Source organism: Mustela nivalis (genome assembly GCF_964662115.1).
Source record: "Mustela nivalis genome assembly, chromosome: 6".
Classification (NCBI taxonomy): Eukaryota; Metazoa; Chordata; class Mammalia; order Carnivora; family Mustelidae; genus Mustela; species Mustela nivalis.
This window is the reverse complement of record NC_139025.1, coordinates 117,808,521-117,829,525: the sequence shown is the minus strand read 5'-3', so window position 1 is coordinate 117,829,525 and position 21,005 is coordinate 117,808,521. Positions and strand designations below refer to the sequence as shown.

The 21,005-nt window shown below is 39.3% G+C and overlaps 2 protein-coding genes across 7 annotated transcripts in view; one reads left to right on the top strand and one right to left on the bottom strand.

The window, feature by feature from the left end:
* Positions 1-4,864, bottom strand: part of PEAK1 (pseudopodium enriched atypical kinase 1) — a 305,386-nt gene extending 300,522 nt beyond the window's left edge. For all 3 annotated transcript variants that reach the window (XM_082735956.1, XM_082735954.1, XM_082735957.1), the window contains exon 1: positions 4,579-4,864. The gene's annotated coding sequence lies outside the window, so the exon portion shown is untranslated. The remainder of the gene's footprint in view (positions 1-4,578) is intronic.
* Positions 4,865-5,220: 356 nt separating this feature from the next.
* HMG20A (high mobility group 20A) overlaps positions 5,221-21,005 on the top strand; it is a 90,643-nt gene continuing 74,858 nt past the window's right edge. For 3 of the 4 annotated variants that reach the window (XM_082735967.1, XM_082735966.1, XM_082735965.1), the window contains exon 1: positions 5,245-5,564. The gene's annotated coding sequence lies outside the window, so the exon portion shown is untranslated. Of the gene's footprint in view, positions 5,565-21,005 lie in introns of all 4 variants that reach the window. The other variant, XM_082735968.1, reaches the window with a different exon arrangement.

The following is a 21,005-nucleotide window of genomic DNA, read 5'->3' as shown; positions in this document are numbered from 1 at the left end:
TGATAATGTATATCTCTGGACCGATTGGTTAACCTCTCTAATCCTGTTTCTTCATCTGATGGAGAATGGCAAAGGAAAAACTATAAGGTTAATAACACTTACACTGTAGAGTTAGTGTTAGAATTAGAAATAAGGTGGTAAAGTGTCTAGCATGTAGTAGGTACTCCATAAATAAAAGCTAACATCATTGCTCCCTCCTCACTAGCTCTTCAGCATCACAGTGACACCTATCTAGCTTTCATGCCCTTCCTTTTCTCATAACTGAATCATCCTTCCCAGGCTTCATGTTCCTGACCCAGCCTGGACTCCACAGTTCTTTGATTCAGTCACAATCTTCAATATCTTTTTTCAGTTCTCTATAGAACTGTACTAGCCCTGAATTAGCTAAGCTTCTGTTGTTCACTATTAGCCCCCTAAATGCATAACAATGTAGCTAGCTAGCTGCACTAGCAAAGGTTACAAATGACATTTTAATCACCATGTTTCAGAAATTTTCTTTAGTCCTTATCTTCTTTGGCCTTTTCATGGCAGGATACAGTGTTGACCACTCCTAGTCCTTGAAATACTCTCTCCTCCCTCAGCTTCTGAGACAAATCTCTCATAGTTTCCTTTTTTCATCTTTGGTCTGTCTGGTACAGATGGTTGGCTTCTCTTCACTTGCCCCATACAGCAGCTCCCATGAGAAATGTGAAATCATCCTAAATTTTCAACTTTACTGAACTCCAAAACCTGATTATTTACCCTGTATTGTTGATAATACTCGATCTCTTATACATCCACCCTGCCCCTTTTTATCCCTCATCCTTTCTCACCAGGAATGGCCTCCTAACCTGACATGCTTCTAGTTTTGCCCTTCTCTAATCCAGCATTCCCTTCACTGTCAACAGGATAGGTCTAAGACACAAACCTGATTCCATCACAGCATTTTTCCTCCACTCAATCCTTACAGCCTTCAGGATAAAGTTAAAGCTCCTTAACTTGGCTGACATGGCATTCAGTGATTTGGCCTCTTGCCACTTCACTAGCCCCTGTTTGAAAACTGTGCTATCCACCTGTAGCTTCTGATTACTTGAAGGTGTATTGTCTAAATTAAGATGTGCTTTAAATTTAAAATACATATCAGACTCTGAAGACTTAGTATGAAAAGGGGAATGTCAATTATTTTAATACTTTCAAAATATTGATTATATGTTGAATGATAATATTTTAGCTATATCAGATTAAGTAATATGCTATTAAAATGAATTTCAGGGGCACCTGGGTGGCTCAGTGGGTTAAGCCTCTGCCTTCAGCTCAGGTCATGATTCCGGGGTCCTGGGATCAGAGAGCCCCCTTCCCCCTCTCTCTGTCTCTGCCTGCCTCTCTGCCTACTTGTGACCTCTGTCTGTCAAATAAATAAATAAAATCTTAAAAAAATGAATTTCACTTTTTTTAACTACTAGAAAATTCACACATGTATATGACATATTTGTGGCTCACATTATATTTTTATAGGACAGGGCTAGTCTAAAATGTTCTTTCCCATATATTGAGGTGACAGGGCTAAGGGAAGGGGGAGGCCAGATGGGTTAAGGAGCAAAATAAACTGTTCTTTTATCAAAATAAATAAATAAATAAAAATAAAACATCCTCTCCCTTTTTCTGCATGTAGTTAAGTCCTACTCTTGAAGATTAGCTCGGGTAACCCACGAGGATGTATTTCAGGACTCCCCCTCCCAACTACCTCAAGTCTGACTCAGCTACTCCCACCTACCCCACCCCAATTCTCAGAAAGGTGGTGCTTCTACCCATAGGAATCTACTTACACCTGTGTCATAGATCACAGCATATTGTTAATTATCAGTTATCAACTATCTTCTCCTCCTCAACTATACACTGCTTGCAAGAAGGAACATCATTCTACATTACACTCAGGGCCTACCAAGCCTACCACTTAAAAGGCAATCAAAACATTTGTCAAATAAATATGAACTATCTATTCCTGGCCTGAACGTTCCTAGAGTTTCTAGTTCTACAAGGAAAACAAAACATCAGTGAAAGAATGTGCCTATAGACTTTCCAAGGAGCTCTAGTAATGAAAGGACTGTGATGGTGGTGAGGACTAGGAATTACAGAGAAAACAGCAATGAGAAAGCAAAGCTCATCACACACACCTGCCTCTTACAGTAAAACAGGGATTTGCAGCAGTGATATGGAACCCTGAACTCACTCTTGGCATGCCAGGGGCCACAGTCTGGTTCCTAAATTACTTAAACAACCCAACCAACAAAAGAGTATGATTTGGCAGGTTTCAACATAAACAGCTAGAGCCCAGCACCTGTTCCACTTAAACAGCACATCATTACAGTTAAAAACAACAACAAATCTCTCTCATGAAGCAAATGCTAATCTCATGATGCTTCACCATGGAGCAATTTAGAAGAGTTATTATATGAAATGTGCCAAAGCATGAATTTATGGCTGATGCTTATTTGGCAAATACGGTTGGCACAGTTAGATGTTGCAAAACATGTATGCAAATAAGCAAATAAAAGTTTTTAAGCTCTCAGACTTAAATATTTACATTACCATAAATGTACAAAGATAAATGTTTATATGAGTACACATATAATGCATTCCAGGAACACATTTTTTAATGTGATTGTCAGAAACAGTTATGAAGTGGCATTATTTCTTTATGGGCCTCAGGGCAGACTCTTAAAAATGAATTCTGACAGAATGTTAATGGGGTACAAACATTAGCAAGGAAGTTTCTCTGTACTGGGTAAAAGGAATACTCATAATACCATAACAGTTCAAAGCAATCTTATCTTTTCCTTTCGCCAAAATATTTTCTTCCCATCCTGGAACCCAGCCAAACATAAATATCAGCCCCTAAAAGGGAGATAAAGGATAGAAAGGAGGACCACACATCACAAAGCCTCAAAGAAAATAATTTGACATTTTTTTCCCCACATAATATGATCAAGTTAGAGTCTCCAAAATAAAGACATGATAAAATACTTCCCCCTCTGACAGCTATGGAAAGATGTTTGTTTTTTCACATAGTTTTTGAGTTGGTCATAGCCAAAACTCACTAGGAATGGTATGAATTCTGCTTCCATTGTTAACTATTAATCTCTGGGCCAAAGCTATAACTCCCATCTTCAATGCCACAAAAATGTACCATACCTGCCATTATAGCTTACTAAAAGAGTCACAGAAGAGAAGAAGTGACAGGCACTTCAGAAAGTAATTAAGGTAGTCAGTGAATTGAGCTATCTGGAAAAGCTCCGAGATTACAGGAGAGGCCATCATGCAGCAACTATCCAAGACTTCTCATGGAAAGTTTTACCCCTGTGCATAATTCACGTTTTTCACTTTCACACTATAGAGAGCAATATGGGTTCTCCCACTACACACATTCCTACATTATTTCATTTATCAGGATAAAAAGACGCTGTGGCTGAACAAAAAATCAGTACCCAAAACAGGCCCCAAAACAGAATCCTGGTGGCAAACACGATTCAGGTGAAAAGCTGTTGACATACATCATCCAATGACCTAAAAATAGCCTTTTATGTAAGTCTCCAAATACTTAATTCAACGCTTAATCTTACCACATTTAACAGAGTCAGAAGAAAAATGTATTAGGTTTTCTACAGCAAAGCCAATAAAGATGAAATCATAGTTTTCTTTTAACTCGTCACTATCCCCTCAACGCCAGCCTTCTAATAACTCCAATGCACAGCTCTCAAATTCCTAAACTTGGATCTTGGAGGGGGGGGGGGGACGGATGGCGAAAAAGTACCATTTAAAGGTGGGAAATCTCCTTCCTGTTGCTCTCAGCAGTCTTTAACATTGTCAAAGGTCGAAAAACGAAATCAAATTCTCAGACCGATGGTGCAGAGACAGCGAGGGGGAGGGATGGGGGTTCAGACTGCTAGTCCTCAACGCGGAAGGTAAGAAAAGTAGCAAGAACGGATGAGTCAAAGGGCAAAGGAGAAATAAACTGACCAACCGAACCACTGAAAATTCCCAAACAACCCAGCAAACCCGCACGTTAGGGGCCTCATAAACCGCAGGGCCAAGGGAGTGGGCAAAGAGCCCCCGGGTTTCGTCCCGGCGCGGCCGGCGAGCCTGCGCCGGATCCGCCCGGGTTTGGAGCAGGATGACCGTGTAGACTTAGCAAAGAGAGAGAGAAGCCCTTCCTGCCCCAGTCTCCCCGCATCCAGCTCTTTACAGGCTTCACTTTCCCCAGCAGCCTCCCAGCCGCGCCCGGGGGCGTCCCTCTTCTCCAGATCCCAACTTTCCCTCCTCTGGGGGGCGCCGAGCTACCGGGGCCGCCGCCGCCGGCGCGGTAGGGGGCGGGGGCGGCGGCGGCGAGCCCCGGGAGCGGCGGGGCTCGGGGGTGGCCGCAGAGCCCGCGCCAGGCGGGACACACCGGCCGCCTGGGCCCCCGCGGCGGCGCCACTCGACCCCGAGCCGCCCCGCCCGGATTCCCCCGGGTCAGCGCCCTCACCCCAGGACGACCGTGGTCCCCCAAATCGGCGCCGGAGAAGGGAACCAAGGGGACGCGGGGAGCCCTGCCCCCGTTACCTGAAAGGCGCACATGCCGCTGTGGTGACCACCATCGCCGGCCGTCCCGTCCCCTTCCTGGTGACCGCTGCCGCCTCCACCAAGCAACTGACACTGACTAACAAGTAACTAACTACTCGCCGCCGCCGAGTCTGCCGCGCGCTCCCGGCCGCCCGCCGCCCGCCCAGCCCACCAGCCTGCCAGCCTCCTCCCAGCCCAGCGCGCCACCCCTCTGCGCGCACACTCGCCGCCGCGCTCCCTAGGGGAGAGCACGCGCGCGCGCACGAGCCCTCGGCCGTCGGCCCCTCTCACCAGCCTCACTTCGGCCCCGCGGGAGGAGTCACCGTGACGCCCCTCCTCTCGCGTTTCTACCTCCAGAGGATGAGCCTATGAGGGCGCCTGACTGGTGACGGGGGCGTGGCCAAAGGAAGAGGGCAGGACAAGCAGGACCTTGGTCCAAAGTGAAGGGAAATTTTGGTTCCATTAAGTTCCAGAGGAAAAGGGCAACAGAGTATTGGCCCTTTTGGTGCCGAAGTCCCTTGATCAGTCTGCCCTCGAATACAAAACATGTGTTTCCAAGGATTCCAGTATATAGCAGTTACCGATTCCTTTCTGCAGGCCTTAGCAGTTTAAAAAACTACATCTCCCAGAAACCTCCGCGAAAGTAAGACTCACCTTGCGTAATCACGTAGTCCTTCGCCGCATTTGAACAAAATAATCCCTTCGTTTTTCTGAAGGTGTGGGGAATAATATTCCATTTTTCTCCCCACCGGAACAATTTTAAATGTTACTGCGCTAAGAAAAGTTACCTATAAGAAGATGGTTAAGCGACTAGGTAAAGGGAAAGAAAATATGTCAAAATAAAGTGCTGCGGATGAATTTTTTTCCATGCTGTGAGGCGACGGAGTGAGAAGAGTGAAGGCGATTGAGAGGGGCTCAGGGAATTGTCCTCTGTGCAAGGGACTTTCTATAGGCCCCAGGCCCCTGCCTGCCCCTATCGTCAGCAGGTCAGTAAGCACGGCGAGCTTCGGGGTGGCCACAGTGGAGGTGCCCTTCACCCCCTTGAGGATCATCTCTCTTTTGCTGTTGTTACTGGTTTGTCTCGGTTTGAGGCCGACTGAATGGGGGCGCTTCACTTCCGGTTGGGGGAAGGGAGGAAGGCAGTCCAAGGGGAGGGGGAAGACAGAACTCATTTCCTGTGGGGGTAGGGTGATGGTTTGGGGGTGTCCGACCCACTTCAGTGCGGGCGAAGGCTTGAAAAGGTGGTACTTGGTGCCATTTGCATAGATGGTCTCTTAAAGTTTTAGGATTTTGTTTTATGTGAAAAGTTAGGCAATTCCACAAAGTTGTGCTAATCTCTAGCCTCCAGTCAGAATTTTTGAGTTTCATTTCCACGTGTAAGATGGAAAATTTCCTCCCTCCAGTTGTTTAATGCGTTCATCACAGTATTCGAAGACCCTCGTTAAAACTACTGCGCTCTACAGGACATACTTTATTGTGTAATTAATGGATTCTCTACCTCTGCTCCCCTACTCAAGTCCAACCTTATTTGAGTGAGGTATAGTGGTGTGTTCTGTCTAGGCATGCCACCCGAACTCTGTAGGTGCTCTTTTAAGGAGGTCGTTTATTATAGGACTCAGTGTTTTGAGGCATTTTCACCTTATAAGAGTGGAAGTATCGTACTGAAGTACTAAAATACTTGGTATTACCTTAACTGGTATGATTAGGGTCTTAAATTCCTAGACCTGTTGATTTGAGACTACAGCTTTTGCCCTGTATCTGAAAACAACTTCCCCTAACCTTAAAAATTCTTACATGTAACTTTCATGTAGCACTTGTGAGAGTTGTGCGCTGGTATATTTTTCCCCTTGGTAATTTAATTACTTTCAGCACCGATTAAAAACTGGTATCCGCTGTTTGTGTTTTCAAACCATGGTGCAAGAGTCATGATACTAAGGTAGATTTTAAGCATGCAGGACATTTGGCTCACAGAGGACAAAAGGTGAATAAGACAGAACTTTTTATTTTTCCTATGTTCTCAATGCTTTATAAGAAACGATATGTAAAGTGGTAATAAATACTCAACAATTTAGATTTCTTGGCTTCTCTATTCAAGTATCACTGTGTGGGTGTGGGTGTGTGGGTGTGTGTGTACTGAAGGAATCAATCTGGAGCCTATGAGATCGCAACTTCAGTGATTTTAGAATACCAAGTGAACTGTAATGTCTTTAAAGGATTTTTTTTTTTAAGATTTTATTTATTTATTTGACAGAGAGAGATCACAAGTAGGCAGACAGGCAGGCAGAGAGAGAGAGAGAGAGGAGGAAGCAGGCTCCCTGCTGAGCAGAGAGCCCGATGTGGGACTCGATCCCAGGACCCTGAGACCATGACCTGAGCCGAAGGCAGCGGCTTAACCCACTGAGCCACCCAGGCGCCCCTCTTTAAAGGATTTTTAAAAGAATAAGACCTGTGTATTTTTTTCTTTGGGATTTGTTACCTACTCTATCCTCAGAATTTGCAGTTGTTTTAATTCTAGTTCTTTTTTTTTTTTTTAAGATTTTATTTGTTTATTTGGCAGAGAGGCAGGCAGAGAGAGAGAGAGGGAAGCAGGCTCCCCGCTGAGCAGAGAGACTGATGCAGGGCTTTATCCCAGGACACTGAGATCATGACCTGAGCCGAAGTCAGAGGCTTAACCCACTGAGCCACCCAGGCACCCTAATTCTAGTTCTGTTCTTTTTTTTTTTTTTTCTTTTAAAGATTTTATTTATTTATTTATTTATTTGACAGAGAGAAATCACAAGTAGATGCAGAGGCAGGCGGAGAGAGCTAATTCTAGTTCTTTTAAAAAGTTATTTCACTTAGAGTTTATTACAAAATGTTTTAAACCAAATACTACAATAAGGAAAAAATATATGTTTTAGCCTTCTGTAACATTAAAAAAAAAAAAACTAAGACCCTAAAATCAGTGAGTAACCTTTTGAAAGACTACAAAATTTCTGCAGTAATTGAAAAAGCAAGACCTGATAATGTCTATGTTATGATTAATTGAAGGTTCAGGACATGTAGACTGCTGCAAGCAAGTATTAATTGATTAGAAAGAAAATGCTCACTATCTTTCATATTAATGTAATACAGAAGAAAATAAGATATGATCACCCTGACAAATTAAACTATAGTATTAGGAATTATTGAAGTAAGTAAATATTGTGGAACTAAATGAAAAAGATAGAGAGAATTTAGTTCAAATATTGATTGAGATACATAGTACTGCCTTTAGGAAACGGGACATCAAAGGAGTTTTTTTTCTATTGGGTCTTTATGATATTCTGAGGAAGAATTGCAGTATAACAGAAATAAGAAAAATTGCTGCAGCTGAAAGACTTGAGCAGCTTGAAGAACTGTCTGTTCTGAAGAAAGTAATATATACAGCACATATCTGAAAGAAGACATTTTGTGATAAGTGGTAGTTATTCATTGGTTCCATCAAAGAAGAAATATTAGAAAAGCTTGTGAAAAACAGAGGGAAAAGTCTATGAAACCTGCTTTTATTCTTTTTAAATCTTTAAAAGTGTCTCTTTAGGAAGGATTGCTATCTTCCAAAGACTTTCTTTTTCCTTCTGTGCTCTTTGTTGCAGCTTTTTTTTTTTGTATGTTTTAATAGAAACATAGTATCAAAATTAGAAAAATAAAGACTTACAGAAGTGTACTCTGCTACTTCTTTGAGTTAATGATTTTGAGATTTTCATTCCATTGCTTGCCATCTATAAGAAAGAAATTGTTGGTACTTTTAGGGTACTCAGATTAGATAGCCACTTTTCTTTTCCAAAAACAGCCCCTGGATATATTGCTCACAAAAGTTTAAAACATTAAAATAACAGGTCAAAATTTTGGATTCCATTTCATTGAATCTCATTATCCACAGAGTCCTAGGTGTTGTATAAAGTGCAAAAAGTGTCTTTTAATTTCTTTTGTCCACCTTTCATTGTAAAATCATGCTGATGTTTTACAACTATTGCTTTTTTTGTATATTTGTTTTGGTAGTTTGTTTTTACCCTGGGGTTGAATGTTAAAGAGAGTATCCTAACAACTTCATTTTTAAGCTTACTACTCTGCTATCTTTATCTCTATTTCTTTTTTTTTTTTTCTTTTAATATTTTATTTATTTATTTGACACAGAGAGATCACAAGTAGGCAGAGAGGCAGGCAGAGAGAGAGAGGCAGAAGCAGGCTCCCTGCCAAGCAGAGAGCCCAACACAGGACTCCATCCCAGGACCCTGAGATCATGACCTGAGCCGAAGGCAGAGGCTTAATCCACTGAGCCACCCAGGCACCCCATCTCTATTTCAGGAGTATTCTAATGAGAATACCCCTTACATGACTTTACATTATGTCAGCAGAAGTTTGTTGAATGCTCACTGTGAGATGGACCCTGTTCTAGGGACTTGTGATGTATCAGTGAGTAATAACCAGTGACAAATAACCAAATATCAGTGACAAATAACCCTATTCTCATGGAATTTACTCTCTTAGTGTCCAAATGAAAAGTAGACTCTTACTCCCTTGGTATGCCTAAATAAGATCTGTCATATAATCATTGTTCATACTGGATTGAGAAGCAGCCCTAAACTTCATCTCTCTTTATCTTGATCTCTAAACCATTCTAAAACCAGTTTTGAATATTTCAGCCTGATTTTTCTCTAAACCATTAAATCCCCTCTGTTAAATATTTAGTCCTTTTCATCGATGCATGCATCATAAACTTACCATTCTGGCCTCCTTTATATAGCAAAAGCAAATAAAAGTGATCAGTAGGGAAAATAGAGGACCAGTGAGGCCTGGTTTCAAAACTGATGTCCACCTTTTACTATTTGAGCTTACTATTTTGGTTACCTTGAGCAATTTATTTAACCTCTCTGAGCTTCAGTTGCCATAAACCTAAATACGGTTGTTTGGTCAATCGAAAATATTCTGAGTAAATCACCTGGCACAATGCCTGGTGGTAGGAGCTTAATGAATGCAATTATTTTATTCCCAGTCTTGCTTCTGCTCTTTTGGCCATTAAGATTTGCCTACAAGTGTGTTTTAAGCCTTAGATGTCCCCAAAAGTATGTAGATGCAGTGCCAGGATTATTGAAATTATACCTTCTCCCATCAACATGCTTGGCTATTAAGATTTTATTTTTTATCCCTTGTTGGAAGGAGAGATCTCTAATATCTATGACCACTTTAGAAAATATATATGATAGAAAAGTTTCAAGAAAAGATTAAGGAGTACACCAAAGTAATTTGAATTGTTAAAGACTTTGAAATGATTTTTCTAAACCTATTTAAATACTAAGCCTAACATTCAAGAGCCTTCACTCATTACCTGTCTACACATTCCTAACTGAAAAAAATTCTGTACTATACCCAGCCTTTCAATATTTGTTCTTGCTATCCTCTGCCTTAAAAATGTTCTCTTTTCCTAGGACTCCCTATCAAAATGCCATCATCTTGGAGGCACCTTCAACTTCAGGATGTATTTTTTGATGTCAGTCCTTCTCACTCCACTCTTTCAAGCATGTATGCTCTGACCATTGACTCTCCAGAGCCTTTTGTACTTGCCTTATGGCATTTAGCATCCAGAGCTGCTGGGGCTGTTTGCTTTTTGTCGTTGTTATTTCTGTATATAGAGCTTATGTACCGCCATAAAAGGCTGCAGAGCATATCTTATTCCTGTGTCTGCTGAAATACCTGAAACAATGCTATTCATATCGTAAGTATTCAGTGCTTATTTGTGGAGTTGGGGTATGATGGAACATACTAACTTTTGTGCAGTTTGTACCCGACATTAAGCACAGTGACCAATGTACAACTCAAATGTCTGCCAAATGAAGGAATGAATGAGTCCTCATTTTCACATTTGTGAGCATCTCAGGGTGTCATTGTATCAGTAAGCATATATTTTAAAACTACTGTATGATCAAAACTATGAGAGTTGATTCCTGTCCTCAATTTAATTGGAAAGAAGTAAGTTGCAGTTAACCTGTAGACTCGGAAGACTTCAGGTGTTTGAGTGAAGGTGGGATGGAGAGGTCAGTATAGAGTTGTTTGCATTGTGAAAGATAGCCCAAGCTATCTAAACCCAGAATATTTAGATCTATATTTAGATATCTATATTTATATTTAATAACTATATTTAGATATCAAGAGGTACTTAACTTGTATTTCCACTCATATTTGCATACACAAGAAATTGAAAATACAGGGATGCCTGGGTAGTTGGTTAAGCATCTGCCTTCTGCTCAGATCATGATCCCAGGGTCCTGGGATCAAGCCCCACATTGGGCTCCCCACTCAGCGAGGAGCCTCCTTCTCCATCTGCCTCCTGCTTCCACTACTTGTATTCTCTCTCTTTCCATCAAATGAATAAACTTAAATATATATCTTTTTCACACAAAAACTCTTATGCAGATGTTCATAACAGCATTACTCATAAGTCAAAAAATAGAAACAAATTCAAATGTTCATCAGTTGATGAATGAATAAACAAAGTGTAGTATAGCCATGCAAAGAAATATTATTCATCAATAAAAAAGAATGAAGTAGTGATACATACTATAGTATGGATGAACCTCAAAATACTACACTCAAATGAAAGAAGCTAGACACAGAAAGCCACATTATGTATGATTCCATTTATATGAGATGTCCATAGAGATAGAAAGTATATTAGAGGTTGACAGGGATGGGAGATGGGGAGTGACTGCTAATCTTCTGGGGGTAACAAAAATGTTCTGAAATTAGATAATGGTGACGGTTGTACAATCTTGATGCTAAAATACCCTGTATACTAACATACTAAAAAACACTGAAATTGTACACTAAAGAAGTATGTGAATTATATCTTTAAAAAAGGAGATACTTACACTTGAAGAATTTGTATTTTGGATGGAACTAGAAGAAAGCAAGAGTATGGAAGCAAGGAGGTGGTAATAGAGGGAACTATAAGTGGCTAGGTACAAGACTAGAGATATGGGGAGGATCCGGTGAGGATGGGTATGAAGGTTTCTGGCTATCTTTTGTCTTAATGAAGCAGGCAGTAAGCAGTTGGTTAGACTAGAAAGGCATCCTAGGATTTTGAAGGAAACGTCAGACTTTTGATTTGGTCAAGGATGTGGTGTAACTTGATTTGCTTGTGAAGGTAAACTGAATTTAGAGGGTGAAAGTATCAAAAGGTAAGGAGGTCCAATAGCAATCAACAATGAAGTTAATGAAGAAGGTTAGAGAACAGAGAATAGGTAAAGACACAAGAATTTGATCCTAAAACTATCCTGCAATGGTGAAAATAGAAAAATTTTTAAATGAGAAGGAACCAAGGGCAGTCATCTGAAGAAGTCAATGCAAATAAAGGTATTCATTTGAAGAAACATGTGAGTACCTTTCATTTGCCAGCTATTATCCTTATTTGAATTAATGTCTTAGGGTAAAGCCTTATGAGTGGTATTATTGGTTCTAAGAGTATGAGCATTTTATAGTTCTCAATACAATACTATGTTATTTCTCTGAAAGGTTGTACTAATTTTTGATGCCACCAGCAATGTAAGTGTGTTGTTTCCCCCATAATTTCACCAGCAAGTTTTTGGCTAATCGAATAGATAGAAATTATTCTTCATTTTGGCTGTTGCTGTTAATATACCATTTTCCATACCTTGGAATTGGCATCAATTGGAGCACGAAAGATTCAAAGCCTTTATATTTGCTCCCCCATCTAGAATGGATTCTTTAAAAGATAATGGATTTTTAGGACCCTAGAAATAAACCAGCCTCCAATTTGAATTAGCTTAAAAACTACTTTATTCAATGGCACTCTCCTTAATTTCTAAATTATACTCACATTCAAACCACAGTTAGCCGTAATTCCAAATACTGTTTGACTAAATTAATTCTAAAAGTAGGTGTTGTCGGTATTCACTGACTTCATTTTACATATGAAAAAATTGAAACTTAGAAAGCTTAAGGTCACTGCCCAAAATCTCTTAAGCAGTAAGTGATAGAAACAGGATTCAAATGTCTCTTGGGCAAGTTATCATTCTCATACTCTATGATCCTTCAGTATCACTACTAAAATTTTCTAGGGGCTTACAGAAACTGGAAGAAAAATCTGAAATGGAACTTGGATAGTCAGGCCCTTACCTGTACACTTAATGGATCAGTTGGCAGACAGGTTTTTTTTTGTTGTTTCTTTTTTTTTTTTTTTTTTTTTTTAAGATTTTATTTATTTATTTGACAGAAATCACAAGTAGACGGAGAGGCGGGCAGAGAGAAAGGGAAGCAGGCTCCCTGCTGAGCAGAGAGCCCGATGCGGGACTCGATCCCAGGACCCTGAGATCATGACCTGAGCCGAAGGCAGCGGCTTAACCCACTGAGCCACCCAGGCACCCCTTTTTTTAAGATTTTATTTATTTATCTGACAGAGAGAGATCACAAGTAGGCAGAGAGACAGGCAGAGAGAGAGAGAGAGAGAGGAGGAAGCAGGCCCCTGCTGAGCAGAGAGCCCGATGCGGGACTCGATCCCAGGACCCTGAGATCATGACCTGAGCCGAAGGCAGCGGCTTAACCCACTGAGCCACCCAGGCGCCCCAGACAAGTTTTTTATTTGCTTCATTTTTTCCCTTCAGGAGGCTACAGTGCAAAGACAAAGAGAAGAGGGTTTCTCTTTATGCCCACATTTTCAGTGCTCTTTCTGTTTCTCCCTAATGTGCAGTTACATACTGTCCCAAAATTTACAGTGGGAGCAAAGGAGAAAGAGAAAAAAAGGAAAGCAGTGATAGAAAAGCAATTGCCTTTGCGTATATACATTGAGATTCATCTGATAGTAGGAACAGACAAATGGCCCCAAGATTGTCCCACAAAGTAGCTTTTAAAATAATAACTTCAAATCTCTCCTGGTAACAAGGTTAGTAAGAGATTCAAATAAAAAAAGATATTCAAATCATGGTAGGCATTAACAAAAGAAGAGATGCTTTCACTTTCATTCAAGTATAGTATGCTCACTAAGCATATTTAAGATTAGGAATATTAAACAAGAGATGTCATGTTCCAATACTGGTTTTTAGTCAGATAAAATATAATCCCAATATATAGGTAAGGCAGTTAAGGCCCAAAATTAGGCAACAAGCAGATGACACTGGGGATGCTAGAACATAGGCCTCCTGCTTCCCAGTACATTTTACTAAATTAACTGAACTAAAAGAAAATAATAATGTATGGTTATTTTGTAATTTATATGTATAATTTTTTACAATTTAATATGTTATCCTCAAGAGAGATCATTTCTCTGTGTATCTTCAAACAACAATAATAGAGATCAACACACCAGATTACTAAATGTTAGAATGTTAGGTTAGAATAAGTGATACTGAAGATTAAGTTAAATAATCTATCTGTAAGTTATACCTAAGTAATATTTCTCTGTATACAACATTGCATTGATGAGGGTGGGAAAAACACATCTTTTGAAAACTTACCGTAGAAACATTATTCATAAAAGATTGATATACATGTATATGTATTTGTATTGAAGCATTTGAATTTTCAACACAGCCCAGTTCTCTTTCCATTCCTACTCCTTCAGATGAAACTAATGCCCCTCCTTAGCAAGAATTAGTATCCAGATACTCTACTTTTTTTTTTCTTAGCCTCAGAATGTATCTCTTTCTCCTCTTTCCCATCTCCACATTTCTCTCATTCCTGTACTCCATAGCTTTAATTCCTATTCTTCTGACACAAACCTTTCATTTTTGTTGCTGATGGAATCACAAGTACTACAACTCTTTTGGGGGAACAACATAACAATATAGCTGTTATATCAGCAATAGTAAAGTGCTCACAGTCTTGAGCCAGTAATTGACTGATAGGATTTTATTCTGAGAAAATAGTTCAAATGAAGAAAGTAGTTAAAGGCACAAAATGTTAATAGTACTGATATCTATATTGTCTAAAAAAATGGAAACCTTCTAAATATCTAACAATAAAATAATGGTTAAGCAAATTATGACCTCCCCATTCAGTAGGCTATTAGACATTTTTCATAAAAATGTCTTTTAAAATACATAGATGTTTTAAGAATGTTTTTCAGAAATGAAAAGGAAAAAATAAATAGGAGAGGAAAACTGATGTGATTAGTATATATTTCTGAAGCATTTGTATTTCCTGTATAATAACAACTGACATTTATTGAGCATTTGACTGGTATCAGACATGATACAAAAGCAGTATTATAGAAGTAGTGTTGAGTAGTTAGTAGGGAAAGTGCTCTGGACTCAAATCTTAGCTCCATCACCTACTACTGTGTGACCTTGGAAAGGAAATGGGAGAGAATAACCATATCTCCATTAAATTATTAAATCCACATAAAGTGCCTGTCACATACATAGCAAGCCCTCATTAAGTGTTTTTGTTACTAGATGTTTTACAAAAATATTTCTTTTAATCTTCACATCCTTATAACTTTATAAGATAGTATTCATCTTACATAAAAGAATGTTGAAACTCAGAATGTTTAAAAATGTTGGTTAAGTAATTTGCCAAAGTCACACAGCTAATAAGCAGTCGAGTTTTGAATGAGAACCCTGCTATGACTTCCACTTCGGGCTGTGAAGGACTGGGTTGCTGCAGACTGATGCTTTTGCTGCGAACAACATGAAAAGGCAGATATCGTACCAAAAAAAAAAAAAGAAAAGGAAAGAATGGTGGCATCAGAGATCTACTGGGGTAGCCAAGACTTAAGAAACCAAAATTATGGAGTCCAGGCAACTTCAAAAAAGTGTGCTTATGCTCTATCCTTCTCTTTTCCCTTCTAGAAATTTACTTAATTCATGGTACAAGAGAAGAAATTATGAAACCTAACAGGATTTCTGCTAGAAGCAGAGGAGCCAGTTTAGGGCTCGTACACAAAAATTGGAATTTAGAGATCCCCCCAGGTGGCTGGGACAGAGGAGCCAAAATCCTCGGAGAAAAGGTTAGGCGCCAAGAAATGATTTTTTAAATTTATTTTTCCCTTAGGGTATTTGTTTGCTACACAGAGTCAAAGGCTAAGAAGCTAAGCAGAAAACCCCTGAAAAACAGAGTGAAATTTTTGTCTCTCTCATGATGCTAAGAAGCAAAAGTTAAAATTCTGGTCCCTCCAAGGAGGAAAGGACCTATAAACATCCCAGACACAGACAGTGACTAATATGTTTAAAGAAATATATGCTAAAATGGAAAATGTCACTAGAGAATTAGAATTTATTTTTAAAAATCATTTGGAAGTTCTAGAAACCAAAAAATACAGTGACTGAAACAAAAACCTTTACTAGGATTTAACAAAACTTGAAGAGGTGAATTGAAAGATAGAGCCTTAGAAAATATCAGACTAATGGGCGTCTGGGTGGCTCAGTGGATTAAGCCTCTGCCTTCAGCCCAGGTCATGATCTCAGGGTCCTGGGACCAAGCCCCGCATCCAGCTCTCTGCTCAGCAGGGAGCCTGCTTCCCCCTCTCTCTCTGCCTGCCTCTCTGCCTACTTGTGATCTCTCTCTCTGTAAATAAATAAATAAAATCTTAAAAAAAAAGAAAATATCAGACTGAAGCATGAAAAGAAAAAGTATGAAAATATAATAAAAAGTATAAGAGAATGTGGAAGGCTTAATAATGGCCCCTGAAAGATGTCCATATCCTAATCCCAGAACCTGTGCATTTGCTACCCTACATAGCAAAAAAGTACTTTGCAGATTTGACTAAATTAGGAATCTTGAGTATGATTATCCTGGATTATCCAGATGTGTCCTATGTAATCAGAAGTGTCTTAAGTGAGAGGCAAAAGGATCAGATATACAGAAGATACACAGAAACAGGTCAGAGAAAAGAAAAGATGCTGCATTCTTGGCTTTGAAGATGAGAAAGGGGCCACAAACCAGGGAATGGAGGCAGCACCTAGAAACTGGAAAAGGCAAGGAAATGGATTATCCCCTAGAGCCTCCAGATGAATCCAGCCCTTTGGAACAATTTTTAGACTTCTAATATCCAGACTATAAGAAAATAAATTTGTATAACTCTAAGCCAATAGTTTTATGGTAGTTTGTTATAGCAGCAATATGAGAATATTCAGAAATATGATGAGAAGGTCTAATGCACTTGTTATTGGAGTCCCAGAAAAGGGGAGAGAAAATTAGGAGAAGTGATGTTTGAAAAGATAATGTGTTATGACTAATTGTTAAATTAACCTTTGGTAAGTAGAGCTCTGGCATGTCAAGTGGTGAAGCACAGGTCAACAAAAGATCATAAGGGACTTGAAACAGAAAAATTTAGTTCTCACAGGTCCTAGAGGAAGTGCATGGTACGCCTTGAGGAACCACACAGGAAGATCAAGGCAGGGGTGCTGATACAGAGAGTGACAGGCCTGGGGCATATGCCTTCATGAGATTCCATGGCTGAAGTGCTTTGAAGTTCCTAGGCTAAGGCTTGACTGGTCAATTGAAACCAAAAGAACAGAATTTGGTGAGCTCCAAGGGAATCTTACATGGGGGACCCACAAAGGAGAGGCCCTGGGCAGTAGAGGAGACTGTTATCATAAGGGCTGTTGGGTAAATCACATCAGGAACTTAATTATATTAAATTATATTAAATTTATGTATGACTCTGCAGGCTGTTGGCTAAGGCATGTGCTTTCCTCAGGGGCAAATGTCAGTTTCATGCCCTCCAACCCCCCAGGCTGCTTGGCCAAACAAAATGGACATCAGTGCAGCAATACCATGAAGTACCTTGGCTAAACTTTTGACTGAGAATTTTCCAAAACTGAGGAAAGACATCAACACATGGATTTCAAAAGTAGAATAAACCCCAAGCAGAATAAATACAGGGTGGGGGGAAGAAAAAGAATAAATGCAAGGAGTACCAAACTTGGGCACTTTGTAGTAAAACTGCTGAAAGTAGCCAGAGAATTAAGACCCTTCATATTGAAAGGAACAGTGATAAGACACATCTGACTTCTCAACAGAAATAATGGAGGTCAAAAGAATAATTGAATGCAATCTTTAAAGTGCTTAAAGAAAATAACTGTCAATCTAAAATTCTATACCCAATGAAAATGTTGTTCTGAGTACATGAGACATAGAGATTACCAGAAAAATAACAAAAACAACTTATTTTGTGCAGACCCTCACTAAAAAACAAAAAACAAACAAAAAAACCCAAACCCCTAAAGGTAATTTTTTAGGCAGAAGAAAAATGATCCTAGATAGAACTTGAAAGTTCAGGAAAAATAAAGAGCAACAGAAAGGATAAACATATGGATATAGCTACATTAACAATGACCTTATAAAAACAATAATAATAATGTCTACTGGGATTTTAAGTATATATAAAGTTAAAATTATGATAATTGTAACACAAAAGGTAGAATCATTGTAAATGGAAATTAATAAGGTCCTGGCATTGTCTGGGAAGCAGTAGAATTCCCAATGTTTTTTGTTTGTTTGTTTGTTTTAAAGATTTTATTTATTTATTTGACACAGAGAGAGAGATCACAAGTAGGCAGAGAGGCAGGCAGAGAGAGAGGAAGGGAAGCAGGCTCTCCACTGAGCAGAGACCCCGATGTGGGGCTCGATCCCAGGACTCTGGGATCACGACCTGAGCCGAAGGCAGAGGCTTTAACCCACTGAGCCACCCAGGCGCCCCAGAATTCCTAATGTTTCATTAGACTAAAATAAGTTTGTGATTCATATTGTAATCTCCTGTATAACCAATAAAAGAACAGTAAGTGAATGTACAGCTAAGAGAAAAACAGAACAAAAAATTACTAGATTAATCCAAAAGAAGGAAAGAAATGGTCATATATAACAGATGAGACAGAAATAACAACATAATTGGTAGAAACCAAATTTTATTTAAAAACCAGTGAAAACAGTAAATTGATTTGTTTTTAATCCAGCTACATACTGTTTATGAAGGATAAACCATAAATGTAAAGACTGAGAAAGATTGGAAGTAAAAGAATGGAAAATATCATACAAACACTGAACAAAAATTATATATAATGCAATATGTAATATAAGTAGTAATACACAATAGACTTGAATACAAGAAGAATAACTAGAAATAAAGAATATTTCAAGTAGCCTGGGTGGCTCAGTGGGTTAAGCCTTTGCCTTCAGCTCAGGTCATGATCTCAGGGTCCTGGGACCCAGCCCTGCATCTCTACTCAGCAGGGAGCCTGCTTCCCTCTCTCTCTCTCTCTCTCTGCCTGCCTCCTCTCTACCTACTTGTGATCTCTGTCAAATAAATAAATAAAACCTTTAAAAAAAGAAAAAAACTTCATAATTATAAAAGGGTCATTCTTTTTTTTTTTTAAGTAATCTACACCCAATATGGGGCTCAAACCCACAACCCCAAGATTAAGAGTCCCACATTCCACCAACTGAGCCAGCCAGACACCCAAAAGGGTCATTCTCTCAGGAAAACGTAAGAACTGTGGGTTCGTATGCAGTTTCAAAAATGTTTTTTCAAGTTCACACAGATCCTTTACCAAAATAAATCATGTGATGGGCCATAGAGACAGTCTTAACAAATTTAATCCAGAATATGTTCTCCAACCACAATAGAATTAAGTAAGAAATAATTTATAAAAGAGTAGGTAGGAAACTCCCCCCAAAATACATTTCCAGATAACCCATTGGATCAAAAAGAAAGCACTATGGAATTAGGACACATTTGCAGCAGAATAATAATGAAAATAGAGTATATCAAAATACATGTGAATCTGCCTAAAGCTGTATTGAATGGGAAATTTATAGCTATAAATGCATGTATTAGAAAAGAAAAAAGTCAAAAATCAGTGATTTAAATATCCATCTCAAGAAGTTAAGGAAAAAACAGCAAATTAAAGTAAGTAGAAAAAAGGAAATTATAAAAAGTAGCAAATTGGGCGCCCGGGTGGCTCAGTGGGTTAAAGCCTCTGCGTTCAGCTTGGGTCATGATCCCAGGGTCCTGGGATCGAGCCCCACATTGGGCTCTTTGCTCAGTGGGGACCCTGCTTCCTACTCTCTCTCTCTCTGCCTGCCTCTCTGCCTACTTGTGATCTGTCTGTCAAATAAATAAATAAAATCTTTAAAAAAAATAAAATAAAAAGTAGAAATTAATGAAATAGAAAACAAATGTGCAATAGGAAATATTAACAAAGCCAAAAGTTCGTTCTGTGAAGAAGGTACTTAGACCTCTAGCAATAGTGATCAAGAAAAACAGAGGAGCACCTGGGTGTCCCAGTCAATTAAACATCTGCCTTTGGCTCAGGCCATGATCTCAGGGTCCTGGGATTGAACCTTGCTGTGGGGCTCCCTGCTCAGCTGGGAGCCTGCTTCTCCTTCTCCCTTTGCCGCTCCCCCTGTTTGTGTTCTTGCTTGCACTCTCATCCTCTCTCTCTCAAATGAATAAATTCTTTAGAAAAGAAATAAAAAGAACACAATATTAGGAATGGAGAGAAGACATTTCTCTGCAGATTCTACACATGTTAAAATGGTAAGATATTATGAACAACTCCATGCAAGCAAATTTTAAATTTCAGGTGGAATGGTTAAACATTCTTTACCAAAATTGGCACATGGAGAAACAGAATATCTGAATATTGCTTTTACTTGTTAAAGACACTGACCCCAGGGGTGCCTGAGTGGCTGAGTGGGTTAAGCTTCTGCCTTCCGCTCAGGTTATGATCCCAGCGTCCTGGGATCGAGCCCCATACCGGGCTCCCTGCTCGGCGGGAAGCCTGCTTCTCCCTCTCGCACTCACCCTGCTTGTATTCCTTCTCTCGCTGTCTCTCTCTCTGTCAAATAAATAAATATATAAAATCTTTTAAAAAAACAAAACCAAAAAACACTGACTCCATTATTTAAATTTCATTTACAAAGAAAGCCATGCCTAGATGTCTTCACTAGTGAATTCTTTTCTTTTTTTTAAGATTTTATTTATGTATTAGAGAGAAAGTATGAATAAGGAGAGGGACAGTGGGAGAAGGAGAAACAGACTTCCTGCTGAGCAGAGAGCCGCACATGGGCTTGATCCCAGAACCCTGGGATCATGACCTGAGATGAAGGCAGATGCTTAGCCAACCAGAGCCACCCAGGCGCCCCACTGTGAATTCTTATAAATGTTTAAAAAAGAACCCCAATCTTATTCAAACTCTTTAATAGAATACTTGTTTTCTGAAATCAGCAAAGCCTTGATGTTAAAACTCGACCATCACATTTTGAAAGAAAATATTTACAGGCCAGTCTCTTTTTTATGAACCTAAACGTATTACTTGGGAATGTAAAAAGTCTAAAAGAATCTACAAATTATTAGAATTAATAAATGAATTTAGCAAGACTACTCACAGCAAGGTCAAAATACAAAATTAATTTGTATACAAGCAATGATAAGTTAGAAAATGAAATTTACA